An 11,847-nucleotide genomic window follows, 5' to 3' on the forward strand; every position below is an offset into this window, starting at 1 on the left:
AGCTCTCTTTACCAAGTTCTCAACACCTGGAATCCCACTTGGAATGCTTTGATGGGCCTTCTCCATGTTCTGTGTCTTGGACTGCTTAATGTGCCTTGTGCTGCAGAAATCTCTCCTCTCCATCCATGCTTCAGTGCAAGATCTGGAAGATGCTCATTCCAAACAATATGAGTGAGCTTCAACCACTTTCAACTGTAAACTAAAATTGGCCATGATGAGGTGTATCTATCAGAATATCCGTGATTATGCTTTGTAACAAATTAACTGTCAAGACTACAGTGGACCCTCGAGTTAGACTGGCCTGACATAGGAACAATTTGGGTTACAACTGGAATTCTAGTTTTATCTTATGAACAAAGTCTTGAGTTATGACCTGAATGCCAGCCACTTGTGCTTCCAGATGCTCTCAGATATGGATTTAACCCTTAAAAGAGTTCTGGAAGGAACATTACAACATCCTTTCCTGTGTGGGTTAATGAGAAATCCTGGGCCAATGTCTCTTTAAGGACACTGAGATCAGCCTATGTACAGGAGAGAGACTTTGAAGGCTGTGTAAAGGAGCCTGAGCCTTCAATTGACCAACTTGAGTTACAACCAGCCCTCAAGAATGAATTGAGTTTGTAAGTCAAGGGTCCACTGGATATACCCACTGGCTTGGGATGGAAACTCTGCCACATGTAGATACTGAGGCACCTGACTGATGAATGAGCATTCTAATTCTGTTCCAACAAATGCTCTTTGGGAAAAAAGAGAATTGGCTTAGCACCAGCTCTTGAATTTTCCACCCAGAAGTAACATACATCTACATTTCCACCACACTGGTAACAACTGGAAACATGACCCCACTTAGCTGCAAGGGTCTCAGGAAATGTGGCAGATGAACAGTTGGTCAGCAATTGATATCTCTCCTATAGAAGCCAAAAACCAGGAATTAGAGAGCAGCCCAATTTCTCTGACAGTATTTTCATCAGCTACACAGCACCCGTTACATAGTTCATACCTGCAGGTACTCCATTTCAATAAGCCTTGTGTTTCCTGAGACTCAGCCGTGGCATCACCCACTTTTATCCCAGAGGAGGTTGCTGTTAGTCATAAGGGAAGCTGAAATCACAGTATGACCCTGACAATGCTCAGCTATGTCTCCTTTGTTCATTCAGTGTAGCCCTTCCTTAACATAACTAGGTTTGTACTTGCTACTCAGATGTTCATAACTCAGGGCAGATGGGTAGGAAAGAAAAAGAAACATCAAGGAGAGACTGAGAGTGCATACATGGGTTAATAGCTATTTAGAAATAATAAAAAGTCAGCACGGCCGGAGCCTCTGCCAGTCTGCCTGTGGCCCAGTGCTCAGATGGCAGAGCCAGAGCAGACCCAGCTTGTGCAGATCCAGGGCTCCTCAGTGTCACCTTGGCAAGTCCTTCAGCAGCAAGCGACAGGAGAAAAATAATAATAACAATAAAAAGTCATCACAAAAACCAAGAGCAAGAATTAAGAGGGGCATACGATAGCTGGGGAATACACTATGGAGTATTGGGTGTATATTGGTGTTTGTGTTATTAATGTTTTGAAATCTGTTTAACTAGCTAGCTAGCTACCTAATCTGTGTGTGTGTGTGTGTGCGCGCGTGTGTGCACGCACATGCTTTATGCATTTTCTATTGTGCAGTAAAGAATGAACCTTGTCCAAAGAAAGTTTTGGCCCCAGACCAGCTCCTAGGAGATAACCTTTAGTAAGCCCTTAGAATGACCTACCTGGTAAGAGTGTGCTTATTTACCCTGGGATCTAGATTTCCACCAGATAGTCCATGCTGACAGTGCAATTCATGATGAGAGCCTGAGCTAGAACTAACAGCTTGATCTCTGCAGGGCTGGAGATGAAGGTCAGCCACATGGGTCATCCATCTTGCCTATGTGTCTGACCCCAGTGAAACCCTGGATACCCGGAAATGGTTGAGCTTTCCTGTTTGGCAATATTCCATGCACATCAATGCATCATTGTTGGGACAGGCAAGTGCTGTCTGCACAACCCCACTGGTAGAGAACAACTGGAAGTCACCCCTAGTCCAGGATGCTGCTTCATATGCCCCTTCCCTTTGCTGATTTTAGTCTATAACCTTTTGTATGATTAAATGTAACTGTGAGTATAACCACTTTGTTGAGTTCTCTGGGTGCTTTCTGTGAGTCATTGAACCTGAGGGTAATCTTGGAGATGACTGAACTGCAGTTGTATATGATATGCTGCTCACAATTAATTTTTAAAAGATATAATAGAAGAAAATTTCCCTAAATATAGTGAGTACTAAATCTGCAGAAGACAGCACATTTTGTGTTCTGAGGTAAATTTCTTTTAATAAAAATCTACATAAAGGCATGTCATAAAGAGGTTACTGAATATTAAGTATAATAAAATAATTGTGTACTCATCCAGGGAAAATGTAACTCATCTATAAAGAGGAAAAATAACTGCTATTAAATTCTAGGGGATAACATAAAAACATTTATAAAAATCAGAGAAAGTTCTACTGAAGAATATAATACTCCTCCTAAATTATTACTTTTTTAGTCTAACAGACAGAAATTCTTAATCAGGAGACAATCAAGGATAGAGCAGCCATGCACTGATGCTGAAAGCAGTAACTCCAAAGTAAAATCCAGGCAATCAAAAAGTGAATCAAAATATAGATCTCAAAAAGGAAGAGACTGAACTAAAATTATGAGTATTGAGTATTAAATTCATTTCAATGTAAAACCATGATTAAACAGCTACAGAAATGATGGTTACAGAGCAGAATGCAGATGTTAATACTCTTGGCTAAATAAAAATAATCAAATAGAAGTCAGGATGTGATTGGGAAGGCAGTGAGAGGGGGAGAGAGATTGTGATTAATTTCTCCACCTTGCACAGGAGAAAATTAAATAACATTTTCTAAATTTTCTTCAAAAAATGGACCTAACCCAAAAACATGACTCCTACCTCTGATGTTTCATGACTTATTTTTAAAAAACCAAATCCATGTAATTGAGCTAATATGAAAATAAGTAATATTTTTGAATCCCTACATTCCAGGCACTTTTCTAAGTGTTTTATGTTATCTCTTCTTAATCCTCACAACATCTTATGATTTAGGCAATTTAAATCCCATTTTACTGATCACAATCATTAGTTCCAGAAGTGTTAAGTAATATGTCCAGGTTCCTACAGAAAGTTTGAGTGGTGTGTCTTGGAGGTAATTTTTTTTCACCTACAGAAACAATTTTACAGTTCAACTTCAGTTTTTTTCTTTCCATTATGATCACATACTATTAAATTATAAAAGCTTTGATTAAAATACAATGTGTGGCATAATCTAATTTTTATAGAAGTGATTCCTTTTATCTAGCTATTCTTCTAATGTATGTATGTACATAAGAAAGTACCATAAATGCTATTCACCTAATATTAGAGAAAGTACTTCTTAGAGTTAAAATGGGGAAGAGGAGGATTTTCTCTAATCTCTGTAGTTTTCTATATTGTTTGAACTTATATAATTAATATAATGTGTAAAATGAATTTGATCCAGGTATTCCCCTTCTAGGTATCTTCCTGAAAGAGTTAAAGATATCAAATTATAGTGATACATGCATATCCATTTTTATAGCAGGATATTCATAAAATCATGAAAGCAGCCTGTATACCCATCAACAGATGAATGAATAAAGAAAATGTGGTATTTACACACAATAGAGCATGAAGAAAGATAAATTTGAGTAATCTAAAGTAAAATGGATGCACCTGGAATCCATAATGTTCAGTGAAATAAATGAGACACACAAGCTTAAGTATCACATGGTTTCTCTTCTATAAGAAATCCAAATTACAAATGAAGAGCAAAATAAAAGGTAAATAGTAGGAAGTAGAGAGAGAATCTTTTTCAAACGGGAAATGGATCAAGAGATGGAAGGAGAGGCAAGGCAGGGGAGGGGAGGGGATGAAAAAATGAATTAACATGTGTTATGAACCTGTACCAATTCCACACAGGCAATGTAAATATTGCATACTGCCAACATGTGCTAGTGAAAAAGATAACATAGAATTAACAAAGTCATGCCTTCAAATGTTTGGAAAAAATGTAGTTCTCTCACACCAATGTCACAAAATTCTAAGCAGCCACTTAAAGTACTATTGTTAATTAAAACTTATGGACAGGAAACCTCATTTTTGCAAAAACAGTCAACGTTTGATGCCACATAAAATTCATTTTAGTCATGTAAAATTAGGAATATTGTATGGGGGGTGTTTCAAGTCCAACAGAGACACAGAAATATGTCTTCTAAGAGATCACAGATCTGCAGTTATATCTAAAGTTTGGGATTTTAGATAATTTTTACTTCATTCTTTGCTGGGTTTTGGTATTGGTCCAATTATTAATCTTGAGTGCACTATTCATTCAATTGATATGTTTATATCTAGGTGGAAAACAGTAAAGGTGAAGGGTACATTTTTCATTTGTCCCTGAGAGCGGTTCCCTGTTTGCCCTGCTCTCGATGCTAAGTAAACATGTGAGTATTTGAGTTTGTTCCACTATTTTTTTTCCTTTACTGATAATTGTCTAAAGCCTGGCTCTTGATTACCTACTTGACATTTCAGAAAGCAAGAGCCTTTTGATATTGAGTCATTTTGCTTGAAAGGGGGAAAATGTTCCAGGGCAAGTTGCACTGGAAGAAAGAATTGATTATATGTTGACCTTTTGCTGCTCGAACAGATAAATGTGCCCAGCTGTGGGAAGAATGCCCTCCTAGGACCCCGCACAGGGCATATCTTACTCCTGATCTCTTTCTAGATGAGACCTTGCTACTCCACATGGGTTTGAAGGCCAGCGTGTCTCCCCAGGGAGCTTGTTACAAATGCAGTCTTGGGTCCCATCTCAGACTTATTAACTTTTATCAAGATCCCGGGTGCACTAAAGCATGAGCATCGCTGACTTAGAGAACATCGAGTTCCTGTATCTCTCTGCTGGTTGGTCACTTGCGAAATTGCCTTGAAGTCAGAACACTCAACTGAAAAGGCCCCACTTTTCACAGAGGAGCATCCTGGGGCTAAGAAGAAAGCTGACTCAGAGAAGGAACTCAGCCTTACCACACATCTCACCACACACCACACCCCAGACGAGTTAATAAATCCCCCAGGACATATGCAGGCATACTTCAGAGGCATAAATTGATAGCTTCAAAGTTAAGACATCTAAACACAATGCTACCACAGAAGAGGGATTGGAGTCCCATGTTCACTGATAATAGCTAAGATATGGAAGAAACCTACATGTCCATTAATAGGCAAGTAGATAAAGGAAACCAGAGAGAGAGGGACAGGCAGAGGGACAGGGAGAGGGACAGGGAGACAGAGAGAGAGAGACAGAGACAGAGACATTATTAACCCTTAAAAAGGATATCTTGGCATTCTCCATAATATGAACGGCTCTGAGTGCATTCTGTCAAGTGAAATAAGCCAGGTACAAGAAGAAAACTCTTGCATGATCTCACTTACATGTAGATCTAAACAAACAAAGGTCAAATATACAGAACTATAGATTAAAACAGTGGTTACCAGGGGTGGTGAGGAAGGAAGAAATGCAAAGGTATAAGTCAAAAGTACAAAGTGGCAGATGTGTAGTCTGAAAAAGTCCAGAGCTAATGTACAACATGAGGAGTATAGTTAACAAAATTATACTGTATTGGAGACCTTCGTTAAATAAGTAGATATTTAACTACCTTTGTCACACAAAAATATAAATATGTGAAATGATAGATATGTTAATTTGTCTCAAACACCAATAATTTTACTATTTGTATTCCAACACATCATATTGTAAAACTCAGGTATAAAAATAATTAGCAGGTAAACATTAGTCTTTATGACTGTACAACTTCAAGTTGCTGATTTCCAAGCTCATTTTCCAACTGACTTTTATCTAAAATGCTTCATGTGTTTGAGACCCAGAATAATTTAACAGAGTTGGAATTGTTTTAGATCACTAAGGTCAGCTGTCAATTCCTTATTATTTAGAGGCAAGAATTTTAAAATAATTTACCAACTAGGATGTTTGAAGGGATGTGATGTTCTTTTCTTTATTCTTAAATCCTCATTTGATAAATAATAGAGATAAAATAAAATTGATTTTAATTACTGGAGTGGACTGAATGTAAGCGCTCTGTTATTAAAGACCAACACTGAAAACAGTGGCTCTACGTGCTTTGTTAGTGCAAGAATTTAATCACCGTAAATGAGAAAAGTGGAGTTATAGCACACTGAGTCAATTATGCAATTCCACCAAATTTTCCAGGAAATAAAGCTCATAATGCTTTGTTAGGAACACATGCGATCTCCAAGGCTGTGCCTGGAGCCTGCCATTAATAATCCAATTTACCCAGTTACTGCAGATAATGAGAATATTTTACATTTCTGTTGAAGCCTTGCTGCTTTCTTCTTCCTTTTCTCACCTTTCCAACTCTCCTTAGATTAATCTTGAGCTGCTGTGTGTGTATATGTATGTGAGTGTGTGTACTGTATATGTCCATTGTATAATCCACTATGTATGTGCCCATTTTATATACATTGTATATTCACTACATATATATTCATTATATATCTATTATATACTGCATGTGTCCATTTTACCAATGAAGACCCAAGCCCCAGGGATCAACCCTGTCTCCCCAAGTGATATTCTGTTTGAAGACTGGTGATTCCTCATGGAATGTAGGCTCTGATTTGTTGGTCCTGAAGACAAAATATGCACTACATAGCTTACTTTAAAAACTCAAAGAATTACATAAAGAATTATGCAAATTCCCAACCACTTCAAAATGATATAAGCATTCAGGAAGTCAGTGAATGGCATTTAAATTTGAATGTTAAATCTCAGGTGGGTAAAAATGTAAACCGTTGGCTATTGGGAGTGAGCTTGAATATATGGCCCAGAGAAGAATAAGGAAATTTTCTGTGGAGCTGGCAATATCCTAGATGTTAGAGATACGGAGTATAGAAAAATGTTAATAATAGAATTTGGTGTGTACTCAGTGTTTGCTATCAAATTCTTTCAATATTTCTGGATGGTTAAAGTTTTCTGTACATCATTAAAATATAGTATAAGATGTACTATTTTATATTATGAAAATATGCTGAAATGTAGAAAAAAGATAAATTTCTTTCAATGGAATTTTAACTCAACATATGTTCAAAAGACCATGTCTAGACACAAAAATCACCTATGTCTACTTGGGAAACACAACTGGAAAGAATGCCTTATAAAAATTATAGGCAGGAGAGGCTTTTTTGAACCTCATAGCATTTTTCTTGAGAAAATTTGATTTTCCAGATTTCCATATTTCTGACATAATAAAGTGAAAGCCAATATCACTTGTTCTTTTTCTGAATATTTGAGAAGTGAATTTGGTGTTCAAGAAAACTGATGTTAATGACTTTCTTCACTATTATAACAGCAATAACCAAGTCAACATTTCTAAATTTTTTTCACTTTGAAATAATCATAGAAATTTAATATTCCTTGTAAATGATCACGCTATTCTTAAGGCAATTTTGAAGAAGAATAAAGCAAAAATAGTTGTCTTTCTAGTAGTTGGGTAAGCTCAGAACAATCTTGCCCTCAAACATGCTTACATTGCTCCCCCTCCACCCCAGGAGGCAACGGGGAAAAAAATCCCAGCTTGCTCTTTCAAGAGGACAAGCTCCAACGGCAGACTGATGCCAGTGGTGGCCAAGCTGTCTTGCCTTTTGGATTTCACAGCTCAAGAAGAGAAGTCAAAAACAAACAAGCAAACAAAAAAAAATCTTAAATAATTCATGTGTAATTCAAAGGAAACTATTTGGGATAATCTTTTAAAAAATTAAAAAGGGTAACAGTATTTTTTAAATGAACTTTCTAAGGTAGCAGTTTCACTTTTCTAAAACTGATGGTTAGTTTAAAGGGGCGTTTTCTCTCTCTTGTGTTCTTTCATGCACATATCAGAGGGAGATGATAAAGGCAGTCACTACTGTTTTTCTTCCTGGAAACTGAGCTGCGAGGAAAATTCCTTTTTGCTTTGTTTCTCCTAGTGTATGGGATGGAAGTGAGCTCTACTTGCCTGGTTGTTGAAGATACTAAAGCTCACAGATAATACTTTGTTAATATTTATATACCACTCAAGTGTTTGTGGGTTTTAAATGCTTCACCAAGCATTTCTGCTGGAATCTAATCTTTGTTTTAATGGCTCATTTACACATGCATTCTCCTCAAGGTCGTTTGATTGAATTTTTGATAGTGTTAAGAAAACTGAGCTTATTTGTGAAAGTCCTTCAGAAAGTTATCAAATGATGTGAAAGATGTATTTATTGGAGTAGTGTTGATTTTTTTCCCAGGGGAGATATTCAAGTTATTGGCACAAAAATTGATGAAAGACAAAACTAGTAGAAGCCGCTGGCTCCTTGCCATGAATCCAACCAAAAGTGCCACAGAAGAGAGGGACGTTGATGTATCCGAGAACCAAACAGAAACAGTAGGAGAGGCCTGGGCAGAGAGGAGGAGCTGAGTTTTCAAGGACCAGCTGAGTTGAACTGCAGTAGAATTCACAGCTAGGTGGCTCTTAGGTCAATAAGCTCATCAGGAGCTAGGTGGGCAATCTGATTTTCAGAAGAAAATTCTGTACTGGACAGATGTGGGCCTCCTTGGCATCTAGAATGTGGTTGTCCATGAGATGAGTACATTGTGCAGACATAATGATGAGAGAAAAGGGCTAGGCAGAAGATGAGGTGAGCAGCTGCAGAGAGGTAGACAAAGGGCCCCTTCTGGGACCTATGCATAAAGCACTCAGGCACAGGAAGAGAACCAAGCACACTGAGATTACAGTGAGGGGGTGAACTATTGCGTCCAACCTGATGAGAACCGGAGACAATCAATTAAACATGGTCACGTGGCAGTGTGCTGAGATGGAAGCCGAACCCCTGCAGCTGAGTGGTGCAAACATGAAGTGAGAAAGTGAAAAGACAAATTAAATTAAGTCAATGCTTTTAAAAAGTTGGCTTGGGTAAGAGGTGGAGAACAAGTAGATGGTAGAGGTCAACCAGGAGACTTGGAGTTTGCATAAAATCAGCTGTGCATAGTTTAAACTGTCCTGTCTGCAAATTGCCTGTAGCTTCATCTGAGCACAATTATCCAAGCCAGCCCTGACCTTGCATCTTCAGCAAGGATACCCAGATAATGGGGCACAGTTAGTAGCAGGTGCTTTTGAGTTGGATCAAGTTGGCAAATAGAGGTGGATGGTTAGGCTGCTGTCTTGTGAAGTTGATTAAAATAGATAGGCAAGCCATGTGTGCATTTGAAGCTTTCTTTAGCCAGCATTGCTGTAAATATGACTCATTACCCTAATGGCTTTAGTTCTCTCTACAGCAATTCCCAGACTCAGTGTGCTGTGAAAACCAGGCAGAGAAGCAATTAAAGAAAAGACAGGTTGTATTAAAAGGCTTGTTAGTTCTCATCCTAGTCTCTGCTGTCTTAACTGCCTTCCTCCATCTTCAGGGTAACTTGCTCTCTACCCCAGACTCCTCTTCTACTGTTTACTCTGCTGTTCCATTTTGACATATAGATTTACAGATGTTCTCACCCCAAATGCTGTCCAATGGTAAGTCATTTTCCCTGGTGCAATCCAGCTTTTTCTGACCAGCATTCCCGATAAACCTCTGGGGAAAAATTTAAATGTTGGCTTCTACAAAGTATGGTGGTGTGCACCCATAATTCCAGCTACTTGGGAGACTGAGGCAGGAGGATCACATCAGACCTGGAGTTTGGGGCTAGCCTGGGCAATACAGGAAGACCCCAACTCAAAAGAAGTTGTCTCAAGAAAACAAGGGTAGAAAACTGTTATGAAATATGTTAGGAATCTCTTGCACTCTATGCCATCATCTCTGAAATACAGGGTTTTAACACCCTGAAAAGAAGTCCTGTAAAGCACTAGGTGGAATTCAAGCCCCTCTGACATGGCAGGAGCATGTTCACTGCAGGGATCTCAGACTGGGTTAGTGACAACTCTGGGTGGCCAGTATGTGTTACCTGATTGCAAAATACAGTGAACGTTTGACTTATGACCTCTGGTTCCTGTGGGCTGGTTGTAATTCAAGTTGGTTTTAAGTCAATACAGCTGAGATCTGAATGTTTCCCTTAGTGCATGCTACAGACAACAAGAGCCAGATGAATCTTCCATTAACCTAATTAACCCCAGTTGTTCGTATGTCAGGCCGGTGGTAACTTGAGGGTCCACTGTACATTGAAATCAGTGTGCCCAAGAGGCACCTACACACCCGCGTTCCTTGCAGCATTAGTCACAGTAGCCTGGATGTGGAAGCAACCACACTGCCTCTTATGGTTTGTGTCTAGACATCCCCCCCAAAGCCTCATTCGGTCATAGGGCTTTTTCAGAGGTGGCTGAATTTAGAGTGTGTTATGCTGGGATTAAGGGTGTGTGTAATCAGTCCACTGATAGGTTTGGCATTGCCCTAATTCCAGTAGTCTTGTTAAAATAAAAGGGGCAGAAAGACATGGTTAAGTTTCCTTGTTGCATCTGCTACTGTGTGGGTGCCATGAACTGTTTCTCCTCTGCAATGCTCCTCTGCCATGTGCCACTCTGCCTTGGAGCCAGTCAATTATGGAGTGAAACTGCTGCAAACAGTGAGCTAAATAAACCCTTTCTCCTTTAACCTTTTTTCCTTTTTGTGTTGGGTATTTTGTCTCAGGAAGGAGAGAAAAGTAAGTAACATACTGCCCATCACCAGATGACTAGGAAAAGAAAATGTGGTGTGTACATGTATATAGAGTGGGTATATAACTGCATGTACTAGTTTGAATAGATATGCACATATATTTATATATATAATATATGAACACTAATTTAAAAGGGGGAATTCTCCCATTTGGGACAACATGGAAGACGTTGTGCTAACTGAAATAAACCAGGCACAGAGAGACCCATACCAGTGATTTCTCTTATATGCAGAATGTAAACAACTTGAGTTCCTGGAGGTAGCGAGTAGAGTGATTAGTTCCCAGAAGCTGGGGGAGGATGTGGACAGAGAAAGGGGAGATGTTGATCAAAAGTACAAGTTCCAGTAAGATGGGAAGAATAAGTTTTGGAGATCTACTGCCCAGCAAGTTGACTGTTGTCAATTGTATATTTCAAACCTGCCTTTAAAAAAGTGGATTTTAATGTTTTCACACACTGACAGTAAGGGAGGGCTGGGGGTATAGCTCAGTAGCATAGCACTTGCCTGGCACGCATGAGGCCTGGAGTTCCATCCCTAGCGCTGCATGTGCAAGTGCACTCATGCGCACACACACACACACATACACACACACACATACACACACACACACAAAGTATGTGAGGTGATGCATTTGTTAATGACCTTGATTTAATCATTCCATATTATAAACATCTATCAAAATATCACATTGTGTTCCATAAATACAATTATTATTTCTCAGTTAAAAATGAAATTTAAAAAGAAACACAGGAAAGATTTTATGTATAATTAACACACATTGTGCACAAAGAGAGAACACTCTGAAATTGGCTGATCTTCCCATCCCCATCACATGGCTCAGGTCCTTGTGTGCGAGGAGAAGAAATGTCAGCCCCTCCAGCCTTCTCAGCTGGAGCAGCAGAGAGCAGCACGGTACCCAGCAGGTGCTCCTGGCATAATACTCTCAAGCTGTGCAGAGACTCCTGCCAGGCAGTCAGCAGCAGGGCCGGTTCTGCCACCAGGAAATGTGCTCTGGGCAGAGATTAATCATGACTGTTCTTTCCCATACACACTCCCTCC

Source organism: Heterocephalus glaber, unplaced genomic scaffold (assembly GCF_053883595.1).
Source record: "Heterocephalus glaber isolate CG9 unplaced genomic scaffold, H.glaber_assembly_v1.0 deba00001472, whole genome shotgun sequence".
NCBI lineage: Eukaryota > Metazoa > Chordata > Mammalia > Rodentia > Bathyergidae > Heterocephalus > Heterocephalus glaber.